Source organism: Canis aureus, chromosome 20, assembly GCF_053574225.1.
Source record: "Canis aureus isolate CA01 chromosome 20, VMU_Caureus_v.1.0, whole genome shotgun sequence".
Lineage (NCBI taxonomy): Eukaryota > Metazoa > Chordata > Mammalia > Carnivora > Canidae > Canis > Canis aureus.
This window is the reverse complement of record NC_135630.1, coordinates 34,812,571-34,835,606: the sequence shown is the minus strand read 5'-3', so window position 1 is coordinate 34,835,606 and position 23,036 is coordinate 34,812,571.

Sequence of the window (23,036 nt, the reverse complement as noted above, 5' to 3'; positions counted from 1 at the left end):
GAGGTATTACTCCCAAGTTCTCAGGGTCCTTGGTAAGCAGTCCCTTGATGGTGAGAATCCAAGGGGAGTGACACCAGGCTCGGGTTCTCAGGCAGCTCCAGCAAGAGGGCTGAGTTATGGGAGGAACCATAGCCTCAGGCACCCACCTTCGCAGAGATCCTGCTGGCAACCCTCCCATAGCACCAGGACCCTGACTTTCCCAGCACCCACAGCCATTTGGGCAAGTAAGAAGGACGGGGATATTTTTGAAGAGAGGAGACATTTAGGAAGGCTAATTGCCCAAATAATTTTGATTGACAATATTGAACATTTACAGGTATCTAGCAATCAACGAGTTTAAGAGCAAGATAGGCTGAGACATAGGTAACAATGATGGTGAGAATTTTTTTTTTTTTTAAGATTTATTGATTTGGGGGAGAGAGAATGAGTGTGCACTCGAGTAGTGGGGAGGGGGAGAGAGGGAGAGAGAGAAAGAATCCCAAGCAAATTTCCTGCTGAGCATGAAGCCCAACTTGGGGCTCAATTCCATGACCCTGAGATCATGACCTGAGCCAAAATCAAGAGTCGGATGCTTAGCCAACTGAGCCACCCAGGCACCCCTGTTTTTTAACCATGGCTCATATTGTATAGTTTTCCAGCCTGTCATGTGCACATTTATTTTTTCCACGTTTTTGGGATCTCCCCACCATTTTCATTCTTTTCAAGGACTTTTTTCTTATTGGAGACAAAATAAAACTTAATTCTGTTATCACTCTGCTGAGTTAATTTGTTTTTTTCCTTTTAAACTGAGTTAATTTCTTTCTTATAATTTTTCTTTCTTTTAAAATTGTACACCACATCAGTCCTAGGAAATAACATATAGCATCACAAAATAGGGGATCCCTGGGTGGCACAGCGGTTTGGCGCCTGCCTTTGGCTCAGGGCGCGATCCTGGAGACCCGGGATCGAATCCCATGTCAGGCTCCTGGTGCATGGAGCCTGCTTCTCCCTCCTCCTGTGTCTCTGCCTCTTTCTCTCTCTCTATGTCTATCATGAATAAATAAATAAATCTTTAAAAAAACAAAAACAAAAAAAAAAACAAAATAACACACAGTATTTGCAGCATAAAAATTCATAATAGAGCAAACTTCCTTCCTGATTTTTGTGTTATTTCTTTGTCTTTATTATGTCCTCACATCCATATGCATTCCTCAACAATGTAGTATGTAGTGTTAGCTGCTTCTGACTTTATATTGACTGAATCCTATAGTTCACGTGGCCCATCTTTCATTCAACCTGTGCTTTGATCCATCTCTGTTGGTGTATGCACCTGTATTGATTTGTGTTGCTATATTGTATTCTACTGCATGAATATGTGAACACTTATTTATCTGTTCTACCAAAGAGGGCCAATTAGGTTGTTTCTTGTGTTTTTGCTATTGAGAAAAGCATTGCTGTGAACACTCGCAGCATTTCCTGGTACATGTTAACAAACGTTTCTCTAGGGTGAAACTAGGTCAGGTATTGCTGGGGCATGGGATATGGGCATGTCCGTCTTGGCCAGGTCATGCTATGTGTTTTCCAACCCAAGGCTTGTTTAACCCTCTGTGGTACACATTCCTTTCTGTATGGGACTCACTGTATGGCTGGTGAGACCATGTAAGCCCTCAGGAAAAATAATCCATACTGGGTAATCAGGAGCTATGGGATATATTTAAGGCATTAAACAGAAGCCCTCTGAATGTTTCTACCAAGAAATCAGCCCATGGATTGACTGGGCGAGAAGGCTGCTGCTGGGCCTGGAGGTGGCTGTTTTCCATCATGGAAGAAACCTGGAAATAACACAGGAAGGCTGAGGAAGAAGAGATGACCTGCACAAGTAAAGGGCATTATTATAACCGTCCCCCCATCACCCTGCTGGAGGGGCGTGGGAAGGAGTGAGCTTGGCACATCATCATCCCATTTTGATCTGCGGCAAAGTACCGGCTACACTTTAGCAAATGCAGACCTTAGGAAGAGCCGTGATGTCCTCTCTTTGGGGAATTTGTTTGGGCTTGTCATCCTCTGGCAGCAGTCCTGGTCACATCTGGCTTCTCTGCTCCTCTGTGTGCCTTGGTTCTCATGGGATTTGGCACCCCCTTTCAGGTTTGCTTTCCTTCTCATTGATTGTCTTCTTCATTCCCACTCTGCTACTGAAGCCAGTGAGAGGCACTTACCCCTGATCTGGGGCCATAAGACTCACAAAGTCCCACTTTAAGTAGGAGATTAAGTGAGCTAAGGAACTGACTCCAGGGGGCTCAGTTCCTAGCAGGATTGGAGCTCTTGGTGGTGTGGCCCCAAATCCCATGTTCTTTCCTCTTCTCTGTGGATGGCAACCTCCACTGCACTCAGAGGCCAGGAAGATGGCATAAAGTCCCTCTGGTGAAGAGAAAGTGAGAATGGTAGGGGCGCTGGTCTCTGATTGGAGAGGATGAGTCCTGCTTAAAGGCATTCAGAGTCCCAAATGCAAAGAAAAAAAGAACTATACTGGCCAAACGATACACCCCCGTCCAGGCCGAGCCAGCAGCCAGCCACTGCGTGATCTCTGCTCTACATTAGATGTACTCTGTCCTCCTGGGACCACCATTGGCCTGCCCTAGAACCTTCCAGTCCTCTCAACTCTGTGTTTCTGGGTTATCCATTCAGCCTTATGTTCTCAGAGCCTCGTAGAGTGCCTGGTACATGCAATGTACTCCATAAGCGATCGCTGAAACTGCATGTATGCTTGTAAGGGACTTTCTGTACGTTTTGGAACAAGATGGATGAAGAGTTCTAAAGAAGTTTGAATGGATGACTCTCTTTGAAGGCTGAAATCTTCACCATTTTCCACATTTACTTGGCCCTCTGTCCCTCTTCCAAACAAGGCCAGGGTTGGAGGAACCCCATTCTCCCTGGTTCCTTCTGGCCTCCTCCACACAATCAATCCATAATATACACATTGTTTGGTAATCTCTTTTTTTTTTGTACTTAATATATTAGGACCATCTTTCCATGTTAATAAAAGTATTTCTGTAACATCATGCTTTCAGTGTGCGCATAAAATTGTCTGTTGTATACACAGCTTATTGAACTAACAACCTTTCTTTGACATTTAGGTTATTTCTAAATTTTTATTTAAAAAACCCAGTGTTGTAATGGGCATCCTTAAGGTTAAATATTTGTACCCATCCTTAATTAACTTCTTAGGACATATTCCTGGAGAAAGACTTACAGTCCGTATTTTCACTCTTTTGAAGCACAGTGCCCAGGGTCCTCCCGAGAGGGCTTATCGGTGCTCATTTCCTTAGTGGTGCATACCAGAGCCCAGTGTAGACTCTTTGCAATGCGGAATACTGCTATTTTTCTTTTTTTTTTAGAATACTGCTATTTTAAATATCTTTTTCACTTTTAAATGGAAATACTGTCTCTTAGTGCTTTAATCTGCCTTTCTTTGGTGACTAGTAAAATTGACTATATTTCATATGTTTGTATGTATTTTTATTTCTTCCTTTAGAAATTCCTTGTGCAGTTCCATCCCTTTCTTTTTTTCTTTTCTTTTCTTTTTTTTTAAGATTTTATTTATTTATGAGAGATGCAGAGAGAGAAGCCGAGACACAGGGAGAGGGAGAAGCAGGCTCCATGCAGGGAGCCCGATGTGGGACTCGATCTTGGGTCTCCAGGATCACTCCCTGGGCTGAAGGCAGGTGCTCAACCACTGAGCCACCCAGGGATTCCCCAGTTCCATCCCTTTCTATCGGAGCTTTGTCTTTTTCTCCTTGAGGTGAATCACACCCATCCTTCACGGCCTGGCTCATGTTCCCTCCTGCGTGACATCTCTAATTACCCAGCCTGGGGGAGTCTTACACTTGTATTACTTCTAGCACTTCTCGTACTCGTTCTAACTTGATGTTGCATTACCTACTATTTTCTTCCTTTTAATCTCTTTCTCCACTTGATAGAAAGCTCCCGGGGGCTGGGGTCACGAGTTAGGCAGCAGACTAATTCAGTATCACCTAAGAACTTACCATCCAGGGTCCCTGAAATTTTGCCTTTGGAATGCAAGAGCTCCACGAGCTACTGAGATGTTGACTCTCCTTACTCCCCCACAACCGTTTGGCACAGGACTGCTTCAGGTCTGAGCTTTCAGGATCCTCCGAAAGGATAACTACCAGGTGACTGTCTTCCCCTGAAACTGTTCTTCTCCTGGCTCTTCCTTATACTGGTAAAATATTTCCATTATCATGCTTTCTTCATCCTTAAATGTTCTCTGAATACCTACGTGGTGACAGGCTCTGAGGTGCTGCTGAGGGTACAGCTGCCACCTCTGGACATGTTCCCTGCCTCAAGGGGATTGTGGTCTAGTAAGGGAGACTGGCATTAAATCAATGATCACAAGTATAAGTGCATCTCCACACCCTGGGATAGGAACTTTGCAAGAAAACCACAGGGTGTAAGTGGTTATAACAGAATGCTTTCATTATATTTGGGTATTAGATCAGACTTTGCTGAAGAAGGAAAATTTTATTTGAGAAATGCAGAATAAGCAGGAGATAGCCAGATGAAGAGGTGGCACTGGTATGGTAGGGAAAAGAGCCTTCTAGGCATCGTAGTAGCATGTGCAAGGGCCCTGTGGCAGAAGAGTTTAGCCGGGGTGACTGGACCAAGTCAGTGAAGGGCAGAGTGGCTTAAGATGAGGCTACAATGGGGTGCAGTGAGGAAGAGACAGACTACGGGGGCTTCTGTTGGGATCTTATCCCAAATGGCATGGGGAGATGCTGAGGACCCTGGGCAGGGAGAGAGGCAGCCTGGCTGCTGGGGAAAGCATAGCAGCATGACGAGAGTGGAGGCTGCTCTGCTGCTTGGGAAGCTCTTGCAATGTGTGATCTGGGTCTGAGACAAAGGTGGTTTCATCCCCTAGAATCTGCTGCTCGACTCAGTGTCACAGCAACAATGTCTGCTCTCTTTCCTCTTCTTCATTTTAGCTTTTGTTTCTCTTTCATCTCTTGTTTCTCATGATTTTCCCTGAACATCTTAGCTTTTTCCAAGAACCTCCCAACTGCCAGAGTGCCTCTTCTGATTGAGAAAACAACCACCACGTGGAAGAAACACAGGGTCTTTGGCAATTAACCTTTTTTTTTAAATTGATAACTACCAATTTTGTTTTCCTTATGGCAAGACCTTGAACTCCTTCTTTCACTTTTTATTTTGAACTACGGTGTCCTTCTCTTAACTCTGACCTCTTCGTCCCCAGCATCTCACTGAGTCTGGCTGGAGAACTGCTCTTTAGAAAAGAAGCAGGACTTTGGTTGTCCTTTGTATCACTTGGTATTGGTGTTGGTGTGTATTATATAGTGTACATAAATATTACACATTTAAATACTGATCTTTGACATGCTCTCTTCCCTAAATCTGCCACGATCCATGTTTTCAAGTGGAGATGATTATTATAAGTTGACCCTAATGTGAATGAAGAGAAATGCCAAATTCCAGATGCTCTGTCCCCACTGCTGAGAGACAAGGACATATAAGGAGATGGGACTTCAAGGGGTGGAAGAAGTAGGGTCCATGGAGGGAATGGTCTTCCCTCCTGGAGAGGTTCGGGAGGGCTTTTCAGAAAAGACAACACCTCTCTGATTAGCTTTCTAGTCTCAGTACTCGCAAGCTCATTAAAGCTTGCAGAACTTCCATTTCTTGGTAGTAGCTGGAAGAAAACACTGCCCCTGCCCCCTTCCACCGAGCTTTTGTGAAGGTCAAATCAGATAAAGCAAGTGAAACGCTTTGCTGCAATTATGTTGATGTTAAGGTTTCATGGAGGTGATTGGATACACCTCTGGCCATTCTGCCCTTTTCATAGAAGATTTGACCTGTGTCTCCTGTCTGCCCTCTTGACTCCAAGCCTGTCAAGATCCTGGGTGAGTTCCAAACTATGTAAATGGCCCTTCCAATAATCCAGTCTCTTGGTTCCATTACTCTTTCCTCACCTCCTGTGATTATTCCCCTCACTCTGTCTCCACCACACTGGCTGGTGATGCATTAGAACTCACCAGAAATTGTGCAGCATCCAGAGTTGCTAATTCCAGCATCGTGCTGTCTGATTGCATCGTTTTGTACTTCTTGTTGTTTCAACAATTCCCTCTCCACTGGTTCTATAGTCTTATCAGGTCCTGTTGGCTACTGGCCATTTACCCTCTGCCAACCCATCTCTTCTTGTGGAGCTTGGAGTCCACAGCACATTTTTCTGCTACTCTAACTTGACCTGGCATAACTCACCCCTGCATGAATATTGCCATCTGTTTTCAGCCCACCTGTAACTGAGTAGCCATGTGTTTCCAATAGAACAAAATTGATATTACTATGAATTCTTGATTACTGACCTAGTTATCACCAAGTTTCTCAGGATAGTGCACTCGAACACAAAGACCCCCTGCCCCCTTTTAACAGAGGATTTTTGTCTCTTCACATAGAAAATTGTGTTCATCAGACTTTCCCACCACCTAACATCCACACTGACTCAAGCTGGTACCCATTCTTTCCTCTTTTGTTTTGTTTTAACTGCTGCTTATGGTGGACGCTGTGTTGCCTGGTCCAGCCCGCCTCTAGTGATGGAGGACTGATGAGCCAGAACTTTGGAATGCTCCCTGCAGAAAACCCTCTGTTGTCAGCCCCATGCAGGATTACTTCAGCTGAAGACAGTCCCCTTGGCAGTCGTCCAGGAATGGTCCACTCCAAGGAATGGAAGCAGGCATGGCCCTGCTTGGCCCATGACCTAGTCAGGGGATTTGTGCTTCTTGTGTCTGCAAATCTGGACCCTCTGGGTTTCGAAGCCCTGGTCACCAAAGTTCCCATTTCCCATACTTTCACTGTAGGACACTGAGACTGCCAAGGAACAATAAACTATGGCTGCCACCTAGGCTACTTGTGTCATCAGGAGAAGAAAGGGCTGCCTTTCACAGTGGGGGCTGGGAGGAATGTCGGCATCCAAGTTATTCAGTTGGGTTTCACTTGGTGCTCCTTTGCCTACTCTTAGCAGTGAATGGACAAAACAAGTGCATCAGCCTTGCCTGAGTGGGGGGCATGGTGACCAGGGGTTTGGGGTCCTCAGGATTGCCAGCAGGATCATGCTGCCAGATGAGGTACCAGCACCAGCAAAGGGGTTGACTGAGGTAAGGAAAATTGAGAATGGTTAGTAGGGAGGGGATGATAAGTTTCAAGGTGGGGCCCTGATCAGGTTCTGTGGCAGGAATTGTGGTTCACCCCATAAACCTTACCCTTCTGAATTTTCCCCTGGCAGAGCGACCTACCAGGATCCTGTAGGAACAGCCTCCAGACTTATAAAAACAATGGCACTGAGTGGCATAGGAGGTGGACATGATGTGGGGGTTGCTGGATGTGCTGTCCAGATCCACCACAGAAGTGTAGATTCACACCCCAGCTGCTGTGTGTACCTGGGGTGACTTATATTTAGTAACCCATCAGTTTGGAGGGTTCTATTCCAGAGCAGATATTTGTAGCAGATAAGCCATTGACCTTCTGGCTGCAGGGAACTCAGAGGAAGAGTCACAGAGAATGGCCCTCCTTTGAGGATCACTGACCTTGGGTTGAGGGGGCACAACCAGCTCCAGTGATCTTGTAGGGATGGGGCTGGAGGAATCAGACCTCCTTCTCTTCTCTCTTTCTCTTGAGTTCCTACTAGGGCTTGCCATTGGCCAAATCCAAACAGGAGCCAGGGCCTGGCTGAGGTATTCCATGCAGATCAGCCACTCTGGGGGAGGGCAGGGTGAGGCAGGAGTATGGAGTGATGGTGGTGGTGGTAGTGGTGGTGGGTTCTTGAGGGCAAACCGGCATCCACACAGATGCCACAGCCCTGAAATCAACACATTTTCTTGTAGTGTTTGACATACCTGAGGGGTTCCCCTCTCTTCTTGCCTTGTGCAGTGCGATGCTCTTCCATCCCCTTCCCGATTTCTCCAGCACTGTTTCCCTTGCAGCACCGTCTAGTGAACTCAGGTGCTTATAGGAGGGCACCTTCCCATCATGCCTCTTCCCTCCTTTCCTCTCTTGTCCCCTCTTCTCCCCTTCCTCCCCACTTTCTCCTTTTCTAATTTCTTTTCTATCCTGCCCCCACCCCCACCCCAACTTCCCTCCCTCTTTCCTGGCAAAGGCATGCCTTCCATGTCTTTGGCTTTAATTGCCCAAGTTTATATCCAGTCCAGGCCTGCCCCTTAAGCTCCAAACTCATAAGTCGGACTCGATATTTTACTCAGTATCTCATCTCTTTGCCTCAGGCTCCACGAGACCAAGGCTGAATGCATGAGATTCCTCCCTAGCCTCCTCCTGTGTTTTCTAATACTCACTGAGTTGTGCAAACCAGCCGCCTGGGGCTTATTGTCTACCTTCCTCTCCACTTTCACATCCTGTCAACTGCTGTGTCAACTCCGTGTTTCCAGAATGCAGCATTCCCTCCTTCTCCACCACCCTGCCCTTACCTGTCTCACTGACATCTACACTGGCTCCAGGCTGGTCTCCTTGCCCCACATGGGGGGGCTCTCCAGTCACAGCCACAATAAATATTTGGTACAACTTTCAATGCAAATTGAAATCTGGCACCAGACCCTGCTGAAAACCCCATATTGGCTCCCTTCTGCTCTCAGCATCATGATCCACATCCCTCCGTTGGTCTGCAAGGCCTGTTCGGGCTTTTACCTTCTCCCACTCTCTGTGCTTTCAAACACTGTTGGTGTGTCATGTTATGAGACCTCTTCACACATGTCCCTTTGGTCTCCCAGCAGCCTGGATCCATGAGCTACTCAGTCTCCAGATCACAGAGCAGAAGGCTTTGCTTCCCAGAAGTGTTTCAGACCTCAGTCCAGGATGTTTTCTTTTTAAAATATGCTCTCATGATAATTTATTCCTTCTCAGAGAACACATTCTGTTTGTAATGATGCATTCAATCATGTTGCTCTTTCTTTAAAGCCTCCTTCTTGAGATGCCTGGGTGGCTCAGCAGTTGAGTGTCTGCCTTGGGCTCAGGGTGTGATCCCGGAGTCCCGGGATGGAGTCCCACATCGGGCTCCCTACATGGAGCCTGCTTCTCCCTCTGCCTCTGTCTCTGCCTCTCTCTGTGTTTCTCATGAATAAATATATAAAATAAAAAAAAAGCCTCCTTCCCATTGGACTATGATAGGGACCAGGTCTGTTTTTGCTCAACATTTTGTCCCTACCTACTAGCACAGGGCGGGCACAGGAAATCTTGGTGGAATAGTTGACTGGCTGATATGTGCCAGCCTGCTTCATTCCACCCCAATCCATATACTCCATTTAGAAAAACATGGTGCACAGGCTAATGGGAGCCTAGACAATGTGAAGGAGAAATCATCAGTGTACCATTTAAAAGCTTGAGAGACAAAAGACCATATTCACACTGATTTCTAAAGAGTTGGATTTTTTTTTTTTTTTGGAAAATAATTTATCTGCTGAGAGTTTTTAATAGCAAACACCCTAAGGGACAGTGATTATCTGCTAATTAATTTTGTTGATTAATGGTAAACGGGCATTTGGTTGTGCTTGGAAACTTGCAAGCCCATCCGTGCTTGCTTTTGGGTAGTCAGATGTGCTTTCAGCAAGATTCCCCTGACTTCTGCCTGTTTTTGATTTTACTCTATCCTGCGGAACCAAATTTGGAGAGAGTGTCCCTTCAGAGTGTTCTTGCTTGTATGTTTTCATACTTTCGGGAGTGACAGCATGAAGCCCTCCCCTTCTCATCAGCCCTACCTATCTTTCTACCCTCTCCCCTGTCCCGGATTCCTGCTGAACGATCTCTATTTATGTCAAAGTCAGAGACGTTATGAAAACTTATTTAAAACTTACAAACAAGGTAGCAAGATGACAGCTTATCTTTTCAGTGTCATGCTGGAGAAGTGCTTCTCAAAGTATGTGCCAGGGACCCCCAGGAATCCCAAAACACTCTCAGGGTTACTGTGAGGTCAAAAGAATTTTCATGAAAACACGAAGACATAATTTGTATTTTTCACTGGATTGACAACTGTAATTGGTACAAAACCAGCAGTGGGTAAAACTGCTTGTGCCTCGGCATAGATCCAGACTGTAAACCTGCGCATGAGGTCATCATTGTACACTTCCCTGACATGCACTCAGTGAAAATAATCCCTGCCTCAGTGACATAATCAGTGAGGATATTAATGAACTTTTTGAAATGTGTCAACATTTGATGATCTGCAGGATACAGTGAAGCAATATTTTTTTATTTTTAAAAATTAATTAATTAAATTTAATTTTTTGAGAGAGAGAGAGAGAGAGAGAAGAAGAAGAAGAAGAAGAAGAAGAAGAAGAGAGAATCTTTTTTTTTTTTTTTAAGATTTTATTTATTTATTCATGATAGTCCCAGAGAGAGAGAGAGAGAGAGAGAGAGAGGCAGAGACACAGGCAGAGGGAGAAGCAGGCTCCATGCAGGGAGCCCGACGTGGGATTCGATCCTGGTTCTCCAGGATCGTGCCCTGGGCCACAGGCAGGCGCCAAACCGCTGCGCCACCCAGGGATCCTGAGAGAGAGAATCTTAAGCAGACTCCATGCCCAGCTCAGAGGCCAATGCAGGGCTTGATCTCATGACCCTGAGATCATGACTTGAGTGGAAACCAAGAGTCAGATGCTTAACCAATTAAGCTACCCAGATGCCCCATAGTGAATCAATATTTTTGAAATGACCCATCATGAGAAAATTGTGCATGGACAAGCTATCCATTGAAAATAAGGTAGACCTGTGTATTTTAGTGTAAAAGAGAACCAAAAGTTATTGATATGGTTAAGAACAAAAATTACTAATTAATATTGCACATTGAAACTTCCTATAGAAACTAACACTTGTTTAGTTTTAGTGAAGAGTCAAAGAGCATGATCCACAGTGATCTAAAAGGACCCTCATTCCAACAACATATCTGGGTATGGCTGGATTTCTTTCATCTCCTTACCCAAATCAACATAGCCTAACAGGATGAATGCAGAAGCAGATATGAGAATTCAGCTGTCTTCATGAAGTCAGACATTAAAGAGATTTACAAAGAGATAAAACAGTCCCAATTTTCTCAGTAAAAAATTTTCTGTTGGAAAATATAGTTATTTTTTTCCATCAATATATGTTACTTATGTTGGCATAGAATGGGCTTATTATTGTTATTTTAAAATAAACTCCTGTTGGGACACCTGGTGGTTGAGCATCTGCCTTTGGCTCAGGTTGTGATCCCAGGGTCCTGGAATTGAGTCCCACGTCAGGCTCCTGGCAGGGAGCCTGCTTGTCCCTCTGCCTATGTCTCTGTCTCTCTGTATTTATTTATAAATAAATAAAATATTTAAAAAAACACTCCTGTTTAAAAAGTTTCTTCGTGTTAATTTTTATTATGGCAAATATTGATAGCTATAACCCAGGTCAACAAAGCCCTTTGTGGGCTCTTAATAACATTTAAGAGTTATGTAAAAGAGTAAAGGATCCAGAGACCAAAGAGCCTTGAGAATTGCTATCCTAGAGCATTTTCTAAGTCTGCACAAATGATCAGAACTTGGACAGCTTCCAATTCTGTGAAACTGATAAGATGTGATGATATTCTTTCTGTCAGTTTGAAAATATAATCCTGAAAATTAGGATTTTATTATCCTGCAAAAATTAACCTTTTTTTGTTTTTATTTTATGTGTCACATTTAACAATCTTATCTAGACATTCCTTTTCATAATTTTCAGTGAGTATAAAAGACCAGTTTCAACATAATACCTTTCAAATCAGATTTGCCTTTCTTCTGATTTCTTCATTAATCAGTTAAGTAAAAATTTGACATATGCTCACTATTATGTGAAAATTGTTTTTTAAAAAACATGAGGATTTCATTTTGACAAGGGATAAGGGTAAAAATGTTGGTAGAACTGTCTTCTCCCCTCCTCACTTCCTGGTTCCACACACTGGAGCCTTGGTCACCCTCTGGGGTACCTCACCATTGTCTGACTTCCCAGACTGAGCTGTCTCACCCATACTCGGGATCCTGAGGCCACTCACACATAGTTGTTAGAGCACTCGAGGAGTAACATGCAAAGTGCCCCATGGAGTGCTTGCATCTTGTCTGAGCTCAGAGTGTATGAGTTGGCTTGGGCTGCCATGACAAAATACCACAGACTGGGTGCTTTAAACAACAAAAATTTATTTTCTCACAGATCTGGAGGCTCGTAGTCCAAAATCAAGGGGCTGACAGTATTGGTTTTCTCTATAGGACATAAGGGAAACATTTGTTCTAGGTCTTTCTCTTTGGGTTGCAAGCAGCCACCTTCTGACTGTGTTCTCACATGATCTTTCTTCTGGACATGTGCAGCTCTCTGGTGTCTCTTTGTGTGTTCAGATTTTCTTCTGTTAGAAGGACACTGGTCATACTGGATTAGGGTCCACCTTAATGACCTCATTGTAACTTAATTACCCCTCTAAAGGCTCTATCTTCAAATATAGTCACATTCTGAGGTGCTGGGGTTTAGGGCTTCAACATGTGAATTTTGGGAGAATGCAATTCAGCTCATCACCCTGGGTCAGCTCTTTCTTACTTGTGTACTTGTGTGTAACAAACACCCAGAACAGCTTGCTACTCAACAAAGAACTGTTATTTAGCTCACTGGTTGGGCTTGGTTTTGTCTCCGGGGTCAGCTGCAAGTGATCCTGACCCGGCTAGCCCACATTTTTGAGTTGGCTGGCTATTGGTACATCTGCAATGGCCTTGACTGGGATGACTATGACTGGGCTCTACTTGCCTTGTGTCATCTTTTTCAGCAGGCTAGCCTGACCCTGTCCTTCTCAAGGTGATGGAAAAGGCAAGATAGAGGAAGCTGAGAGTGCAAGCACCTGTGTAAAAGCCTCTGCTTGTGTCATCTTCCACGACACCCCGTTATCTAAAATTAGTTGCTACAGGCTGAAGGTTTATGGCCCCCTCGAAATTCATATATTGAACCTAATTCTCAGTATGATGGTATTTGGAGGATGGTGTTTCAAGCAACTTTGAGAGTTGCTTAGGTTATGAGGCCAGAACCTCCATGAATGGCACTAGTGTCCTTATAAAAGAGACACCAGAGAGCTCCCTCACCCTTTTTGCCACGTGAGGGCAAGCCAGGAGATGGCTGTCTGTGAACAAGGAGGTGGGCCCTCACCAGACAGTAAACCTGCCAGTAACTCGACCTCCCAGCCTCTAGAACTGTGAGGCATAAATTTCTAGTGTTTAGAATCCTTCTGTTGCAGTGACCTGAACAAAGGCACCAGTCATATGGCCAAGCACAGAATCAGAGTAAGAGGGCAATGCAGTCACACAGCAAGGGTAGGGTCGGGGGGGGGTGGGGGTGGGGGGGCAGATGTAGGGGTGGAGGAGAAAAACTGAGGCCATTAATGCAACCAGGCCACTGCAGACCCTTAGTTCACAGAGCTAGCATTGTCCTTCTACTTAAGCCATTCTTGAATCTATCTGAATTTCCGTTTGCTTTCATCTTATAAAAATGAAGAAGTGGGCTAAAATCAAAAACACAAGAAACGAAGTGTTGGCAAGGATGCAAAGAAAAAGGAGATCTCGTGCATACAAACTGGTGCAGCCACTGTGGAACACTATGGAGATTCATCAAAAAATTAAAAATAGAATCACCATATGACCTAGTAACCACACTACTGGGTATTTATCCAAGGAATAAGGAAAGGATACATGACCCCTATGTTTACAGTAACATTATTTACAATAGCTGTGTTATGGAAGCAGCCTAAATGTTCATGGATAGATGAATGGATAAAGAAGATATGGTATATTATATATACACAATGGAATATGACTCAGCTGTAACGAATGAAATCTTACCATTTGCTGTAACAACATGGATGGAGCTAGAGAATATAATACTAAGTGAAATAAGTCCTCAAAGAAAGACAAATACCATATGATTTCACTCAAATGTGGAATTTAATAAACAAAACAAATGAACAAAGGTAAAAAAAAAAGAAGACAGAGAGACAAACTAAGAAACAGACTTTTAACTCTAGAGAACAAACTGATGGTTAACAGAGGGAATGTGGGTGGGGTGGTGGGTGAAATAGGTGATGGGGAATAAGAAGTGCACTTGTGATGAGCACCAAGTAATGCACAGAATTGTTGAATCAGTATGTTGTACACCTGAAACTAATATAACATTGTATGAATTAAAGTAAAAAACTTAAAAAAATTTTAATAACAACAAAAAAGAGATTTAAAGCCACGTTGATTGTCGTGAAGGTATTTTTAGGAAATGGGTATTAGGATTGGATGGGAGAGAGGGACAGGAGATGAAGAGAGTGAAAACTGGGACAGACATTCCAGATGGGGGGAGCAGGGGGGGCATGAGGTGGGAACAGATGCACCATCTTTCCAGTACAGCAGGGACAGTTACTAGTAACAAAGATGAAGAGAATTGCTGACATTCATTAAGTCCTTATGTGTATGTCACCCTCTCATGTTATCCTTAACAACATATCAGGGAATTTATGTTATTCTCATCTCATAGATGAAAAATTGAAGATTAGCTAATTTCAGTATCGAGCCTGACCACAAGGAACGGAAATGCCAAGCTAAGCAGCTCAAGACCATGTCCTTTACCATGGACAAGTTTGTGAACTCTGGTGGAATGCAGTATATTCTGAACTTTTGGGAGAGTGACACAGAGTTTTAAGTGCCTGCCTTATAGGCATTTTTCATGTGGGAGAAATAAAATTAACAAAAAAGTATTTTGTTAGGGAGCTATAGTCTAATTCAGAAGGAGATGAGACAAGGTTTTGAGGAATGTAATGTGTGAGATAGGTAGAGAAAAGAAAAAGCAAATCGTGTTTATCATGTGCCCACTCTATTTGGGACATTTTCTTCATTTTTTAAAAAAAAGATTTATTTATTTATCTAGGGGGGAGGGGGAGAGGGAGAGAGAAGAGAGAGAGAATCCCAAGCAGACTCCCCAGTGATCAAGGAGCCTGACTTGAGCCAAAATGAAGAGCTGGATGCCTGACAGACTGAGTCACCCAGGTGCCCCTCAGGACATTTTCATACTATCCATTTCATTTTGCCAAAAACCCAAAGAAGTAGGCATTATTATCTACCTTGTAACAGTCAAGGAAATAGAATCTCACAAAAGTGAAATAACTCATTGCAAAATGACTCTGCTAGGAAGAATTTTTTGAATCCAACTCTGGCTTACTCCAGAGAGTTTCTCCCCTCACCAGTGCTTTCTACACCATTTCATCAGAAATTACTGGGATGCCCGGGTGGCTCAGTGGTTGAGCATCTGCCTTCGGCTCTGGGTGTGATCCTGGAGACCCGGGATCGAGTCCTACATCAGGCTCCCTGCATGGAGCCTGCTTCTCCCTCTGCCTGTGTCTCTGCCTCTCTCTGTGGCTCTCATGAATAAATAAAATCTTAAAAAAAAAAAAAAGAAATTACTCTATGGGCAGAGGAGAGTCAATTCATACCCCTAAAGGGGCCTAGGGGTGATTGCCCAATTTGCCCATAACAGCATGAAAATTCTTCAAAGTTATATATATTATCTTTAAAATTAATATCAATTTGGCATTCTACTACATAATATATGTTTTAAAATATAAAACCACCTGATATGTCTAAGTAGACTTGATGCTGCTGTAATATAGGCGTGTTTGCAGCGTGTTTTGCACTAGCTGCATTCCCTGGGAGCTCGCCCAGCTCAGTGAGGCATTCCTTGCACCGGGAGGCCTTCCTAGAACAATGAAATTGAACGTCAGTGTTTGGTTGTTCATATGCACCTTTGCAAATAGAGATGACAGATTTTTGTCACTCTTTGACATTCCCAGACACTTCACTTGTCCTACACACTTAATTTGTCGACCAAGTTTCCTTTAAGAACTTCAGGAACAGCCTAGCTAGGAGGAGCGAGCATTGACTCTGGGCTTTTGAGGTCTGCTGCTTAAATGTTCCTTTAGAATTGACTCATTTTCTTTCAAATCTTTATTACATATTGACTTCGGAGCTGGCTGTAAGGGTGCTTTAGAGGTGAGATTTCTATTTCAACATGCTGTTAGGAAACAGTATTGTCCGTGCTTTCAAGGAGCTCAGAGTTTCCTGTTAACATCAGTATTCAAGATACCTCGTAACCCCAAGGTAGAGGTGCAATAATACATGGTGGCATCGTACAATTCTGGCCTTCAAGGCCGTAGGTACATGAGTCTCTGGGTAGAACCTTGAGTATCTGGTTAGATAGTGGTGATAGGAGCACAGGCTCCTTATATCTTTCAGAAACTGTCTAGGTCGCTGTCATGCCCCTGTGACCCACAGAATATGCTTTAGCATTAAGGCATAGGCTCAAAATCTGGTTTTCATAGCAGACACCTCTGGTCTCCCAGCTTGCATTCTCTGACCAACCTTCAAGTTCACATGGCTGGTGTGGGCATTTCTAGGCCGGCTTTGATTCTCTTTCTGCTAATAGCATCTGAACTGGCATCCTGAGCCTTGGCTTTCTGCCCTAGGGCTCTGTCAACAGTGAAGTGAGCAGGAGCTTGCTCAGCCCACGTGTGTGCAGAGACGTGGGGAGTTAAAGCCTCCAAGGACATTCTACATCTTAGGGGCAGAGCCTGCCAGACAAATGTTTCCTGCCTCTTGTCCTAATAATCCTCAGGGGCATTCTGCGCAATATTGGGGTCTGAGCTCCCACTGCCCATAGCAGTGACCTTGGCAATGCCCTCTTCGGCGGGCTTTTCCGCCTTCCCTTGCTCAGTCTTCCTGTTTCCTGAGACCACCTCTTGCATAAACCACCTGCGCCTAAACCTTTTCTTTGTCTCAGGCTCTGCACTCTGGAGAACCCCAGCTGGCACGCTGGCTCTCTCTGGCTGGGCTCCACTGGGCCAGTTGCTTCACTTTTCTGACCTCTCTCAGCTGCCTCAGCTCTTGGAGGACTACTGTTTGCTGAGGTCCCTCTCGGCTCTGAAAGCCTATAGTTCTATTTGAATGTTTCTTCCCTCCTGAGGACATCTCTCTCTTCCCCTTTCACTCATAAGCCAAACTTTTGACATCCAATTGGCTGGCTCTCAAGTTCCAGATGAGCCACTTAATACTCCTGGGTGCTCTGAAACGATGGCAAGTATCATCCCTCCTCCGAGACCTTGCCTTCTCCTCTGCGTAGGACATCCATTGCATCCTATTTTTGAAACAAAAGGCAGGCATGCTTTTCAGTCTGGGTTTTAGCTCCAAGACATTGATGCCCTTTGTGAGGCTCATAGTCAGTTTATTTCTTACTGACAGTTTCTCTCTCTCTCTTTTTTTTTTTTTTTTTTTAATTTCTGCCTCTCCTTCATTTGGTTTTACTAATTAAAGGCTGCTCATCTAGAAAAGGCTAATGCGTGACATAGGGACTTTGCTCTCACTGATAGCACCAGATGGTTCAGGGTGGGAAATGGTTAAGAGCAACAGGCAGCTTCAAGTCTGCTGCTCACCGGCTCCACTCCCATTCTGTCTTTGGCTAAGATTGGGACCGATACAAATGACGGGGATGGCATTGGGGGGATGGCAAGGGGATCAGGAGAGACTCGGTTCATTTCTGTTTTTTTACTGAACATTTTCTGAGTTGTAGGAATCCACCCTGACCCCTGACGATGAATTCTTACCTAAGACCCCAACCCATGGTTCCAACCTGCAGAAACTGGTATCATTTATTGAGCAGGTGTGATGGGCCCAATACTGGGCACTTTACCTAAATTCTCACAGTAACCCTGCAAGGTAGGTATTATTGGCTTCACTCCGATTAGTGGGGAAACTGAGGCAATTCCATAGACTCTATTACTCTAGTACTTATTTTTACTCATAGCATGTGCTTGACAAATATTTGCTGGAGACGTCAATGAATAAATGGATAGCTCAGCAGTTAAGGATTCACGTTAGGTGACAGGGCTGCCTGGGATTTAAACTCATATCTGGCTGCATCCTAACCCTGCCCTTACCCCAGGCCACCTCTTTACTCCACTGGGGGTCTCTACATTATTCAGTCATTTTTGTGGTTGCACATTGTATTTCAGGTTCATGTGTGCCTCAGGACGTTGCTTCACATGTCTCTCATATTTATGATATTCCTCTCCCTTGTGTTTATCGAATTTCTTGCCTTCCTTCAAAATCATACGTTAAAAAAAGTACTATGTTGGTTCAACACACACACAAACACAGTAGCTGAGATTATACTGCACACATAATTTTGTAACACTTCCCACTTAGTATAAGTTGTTGACAACTCTGTAAATACCACACTTGCAGATTGCATTTGGGGGAAGGCAGGGTTTGATTACACAGGTTTCAGGTTCACTCATAAGTTAGCTCATAACACCGGGGAGTTAGCAAACAGCAAATGGGCTCCGAATTTAGAGAGCTGGTTTAAATCTAGTTTTATTCTTACTAAAAGGAAGTCAACCTTCATTTTTTTTCACTTGCAGGCTTAGGGTGTTGGGTTCTGGGATTTCAGTTCTCCTGTGCTCTAAGCTATTTCATTTTGTGAAGTCAAGACCAGCAAGATGAATGGGAACCATGTTCATTTGAGGAGCAAGTTTTGCCCCTAAGATGTTACCACCTGAGTGTGCTATGCTGAGCTTCACGGTTTCTGTCTGGGGAAGCAGAGCCACGCTGACCTCCAAGCTATACCTGTTCTTCCCCCCTTCTGGGCATGTGTTGTTCCTTCTCTGTGATGTTACAACCCTTCTGTGATGTCTACCAAGTGGTGTGAAAGTAATAGTTTCACCGGTGTGCGTATTCTACTAGGTGGGGCTCCTGAGGGGCAGGTGCCATTCCAGCCCTGCCTCCCCAGTGCTGGCCCAGCCAAGGGCTGGTAACCGTGGGGGACAGCGCCCAATCCCGGAGCCAGAGTCCCCTGGTCTTGCATTCTTTCCGCTGCAGAAATATGTTACCAACTTCCTTATAAATCAGACATTCCGTAGGAGTAAAAAGCTAGCCATTCACTGCCACTTTAAGTGTCCCCTGGTGCTTCAGCTAATGGTGTGCTGAGGAATAACGCATGTTTTAAGTCCAAGAATTACAGCCTCCGACAGTGACATCCTTCCAACATCTGATCAGCTGTCACCAGGTTGGTCCCTCGCGGGACATTCTCATAAGCAGTACCTCTCTCTCCCCAGTGAAACATTCTCATGCCACAATTGTCTTTTAATTAAACTATCATTGCTTCTAGAACATAATGATCCTAATCTCCCTGAAAAGGAGGAAAAAGACAACAGTTTTCACCAGGTGGTGTTCCTGGGTTTGCGCAGACTGGTTAATTTAAATGAGCTTTAATCGCTTTGAATAAGTAATGGGTGTCAGTTAAGGTGGGTCATATCCATAGGTGTCTTAAGGTTGTTTAAAGTGGTGGTTACATGCATAGGCTCTGGAGCCAGATGCCAAGTCTGGATCCAAGTCTTATTTCTGCCACTTACTTGCTGAGTGATACAGGCAAGGTAGTTAACATCCCTGGGCCTCAGATTTCTTATCTGTGAAATGGTGGTAATAATAGTACTTACTTCAGGAGGTTGTTGATTGAACTGTATTAGCTAAAGCTGCACCTGTGTAGAACAGTTCCTGGCATTTAGCACCCCATAAGTACTACATATGTGTTATTGATCATCATCGTCACATCATTATTATTGCCATGGGGATCCTGGTTCCAGGATGACTATATAGGGCTCGCCAAAGACCAAACACAAGCAAGCATCTTTACTGCTAAAGGTTATTTTTAAGGGTATTATAGGGTTATTACTTTTTAAAAAAGATTTTATTTATTTATGCACGAGAGACACACAGAGAGAGGCAGAGACACAGGCAGAGGGAGAAGCAGGCTCCATGAAGGGAGCCCGACGTGGGACTCGATCCTGGGTCTCCAGCATCATGCTCTGAGCCAAAGGCAGACGCTAAACTGCTGAGCCACCCAGGTGTCCCAGAATCTTTAATTTTTAATGGAAAGTATCCTTACAAGAGGTATAACTTTTGTCTTTGAGCTCTCCTATTTCCTACACACTATTTCGGGTCTAGAAATCATTGTTTGAATCTATAGAATTCTTATTGAGATTTCTGTGGGTCATGGATGGTTTGGGGGTAGAACATCTTAATCATTGAAGGGGTAAGACATAATTTCTATTTCACTCTCTGGCAAGAAGACTTGAGAGCTGACTCTTCTTTTTTTTTAAATTTTATTTATTTATTCGAGAGAGAGAGAGAGAGAGAGAGAGAGAGGGAGGTGCAAGACACAGGCAGAGGGAGAAGCAGGCTCCATGCAGGGAGTCCGATGTGGGACTTGATCCCTGGTCTCCAGGATCACACCCTGGGCTTCAGGCGACGCTAAACCGCTGTGCCACCGGGGCTGTCTGAGAACTGACTCTTCTTAATGAGATTCTATAGAGCTCGATCCCAGGGCACCAGGATCATGACCTGAGCCAAACTAAAGAGTTGGCCAGTTAACTGACTGAGCCACCCAGGCACCTTGAGGCTGCCTCTCTTTGAAAGCTTTTCTACAAGTCCCATGGAGCTATCCCCTTTTATCTCATTGGCCATCACTGAGTCTCATGGTCAATCCTAGTTTCAGGGGATTTGGGATAGCAAGCAGTTTTAGTTGAGCATATAGTTATCCTTAACAAATTTGGAGCTTTTTTATTAAAAACAAGGCAAGAGGGACCCCTGGGTGGCTCAGTGGTTGAGTGTTTGCCTTTGGCTCAGGTCATGATCCTGGGGTCCTGGGATCGAGTCCCACATCAAGCTCCCTGCAGGGAGCCTGCTTCTCCCTCTGCCTGTGTCTCTGCCTCTCTCTCTGTGTCTCTCATGAATAAATAAGTATAATCTTAAAAAAATAAAAATAAAAATGAGGCAAGAGAGAGAATGGAGTAGACAGCTAGCAGTGTTTGCCATTGGATCTTATGTCAGGGATTGGCTAACATCAGCCCACCAGCTGTAAGTATGTCCTCCGGCATGGCTGAGGCCTCCTCTGCTCTAAGACCTTTCTTTCCTTTTCCAAAGAGGATAGTAGGAGCAACTCCTTGGCTTGGGGGGTGGGGTGGGGGCTAAGGTGAAGTTCTCTTTCATCCAACAGAACAGGGTGGGAAGGAGGCTGCTGGGTCCCTAATGGCCTAGCTGGAAGAGAATGCTAGAACAGCCTTTCAAAAGCAGCCCCTGGTATGTGGAAGTCCATGTTGATGGGCGAACCATAGGCAGAGCCTCACAAAGCTTCTGAGTCAGGAAAAAAAAAAAAAAAGACCTTTACATCCTGTAATAAGGTTGTAAAGAAGATCTAGGGGAAGAAATGTGTGGGAAATATCAGAAAGGGAGACAGAACGTAAAGACTGCTAACTCTGGGAAACGAACTAGGGGTGTTGGAAGGGGAGGAGGGCGGGGGGTGGGAGTGAATGGGTGACGGGCACTGGGGGTTATTCTGTATGTTAGTAAATTGAACACCAATAAAAAATTAAAAAAAAAAAAGGAACATAGCTATGCTCATTTGTTTGCATGTAGTGTGTGCTCTTTTTGTGCTTACATGTGACAGAGACTGTCTGGCCCTTTACAAAATGTTAGTCAACCCTTGTCACAGGCAGTCAGATCACATTATTCCTCTATTTAAATGGTTCACATGGGGGCGCCTGGGTGACTCAGTCAGTTAAGCATCTGCCTTCAGCTCAGATTATGATCCCAAGGTCCTGGGATGGGACCCAGGTCCTGCTCAGAGGGGATCTGCTTCTCCTGCCCCCCCTGCTTGTGCTCTCTCTCTCTCAAATAAATAAATAAAATTTTATAAAAAAAACCAAGCTATTCAAATGGCTTCCAGTTCTACTTGGATGGAATTCAACTCCTCACAGTGTGTAAGGTACTACATAATATGGCAGCTGTCTACCTCTCTCCAACTCAGGTTCTGTGCTCTAACTCTGCTAGCTTTCTCTCTTAAACACACAAAGCTGGCTCCCACTATGCATGTTTTGGCATTTGCTCTCCCCTTGTTAGAATGCTTTGCTTTAAGATCTGAAAGTCACTTGCCACATGTGGTATTGAAATTCAAATAATTGAAATGAAATAAATTAAAATTCGTTTTCTGAGTTGCACTAACCACATTTCAAGTGTTCTATAGCCACATGTCACCAGGACATTGAACAACACAGATATGACACATTTTTATTTTCACAGAGACTTCGATTGGACAGGGCTGCCCTAGGTCTTCTCTGGGCTGTCATTGTCTTGTTGTTTCAAGTATCACCTTTCGAAATAGCTAACCTCTCCAGTTCATCTTTCTCCACCTCTCTGTGCCAAGCCACTTTATTTTCTTCATAGAGCTTATCTGTACCTGAAGTTATTCTGTGCATTTATTTGTGTGCTCATTTATTGCTTTTCTTCCCTTCTAGAATGCAAGCTTCATGAAAAAAGGAAGACTGTTTGTTCAGTTTATAACTGAAACCTCAGTACCCAGAGCAATGCCTGCCACATGATATATGTTCTGAGTTTAATAATTTTTTGATGAATAGCTATTATAGAAAAGAATGACACTGCTTTGGCTTGCAAATTTTAGGAGATTTTGTTCATGCAATGATGTCTGTTGGTCATGGAAGCAAGTGATGGCATTCTCCAAACATGGCTCACAGAGGCACACTTTTCACATTGGTTTATATACAGGTTAAACCTTTCTCCATACATTCAATGGAAGTTCAGGACAGTGAAGCAAAAAGTGTGCCTTTGCACCTAAATCAGGGAAGCTAGAAGAACCTTCAGAATTCAACCGTTAGCCAAAGTATCTCTCTTTTTAGAAGATTTTATTTATTTATTTATTTATTTATTTATTTATTTATTTATTTGAGAGAGAGAGAGAGAGAGAGAGAGAGAGAGAGAACACAGCAGGGAAGAGGGGCAGAGGGAAGAGCTCCCCGCTGAGCAGGAAGCCTGATGTGGAGCTCAATCCTAGTATCCTAGGATCATGACCTGAGCTGAAGGCAGACACTTAACCCACTGAGTCACCCACGTGCCCCAGCC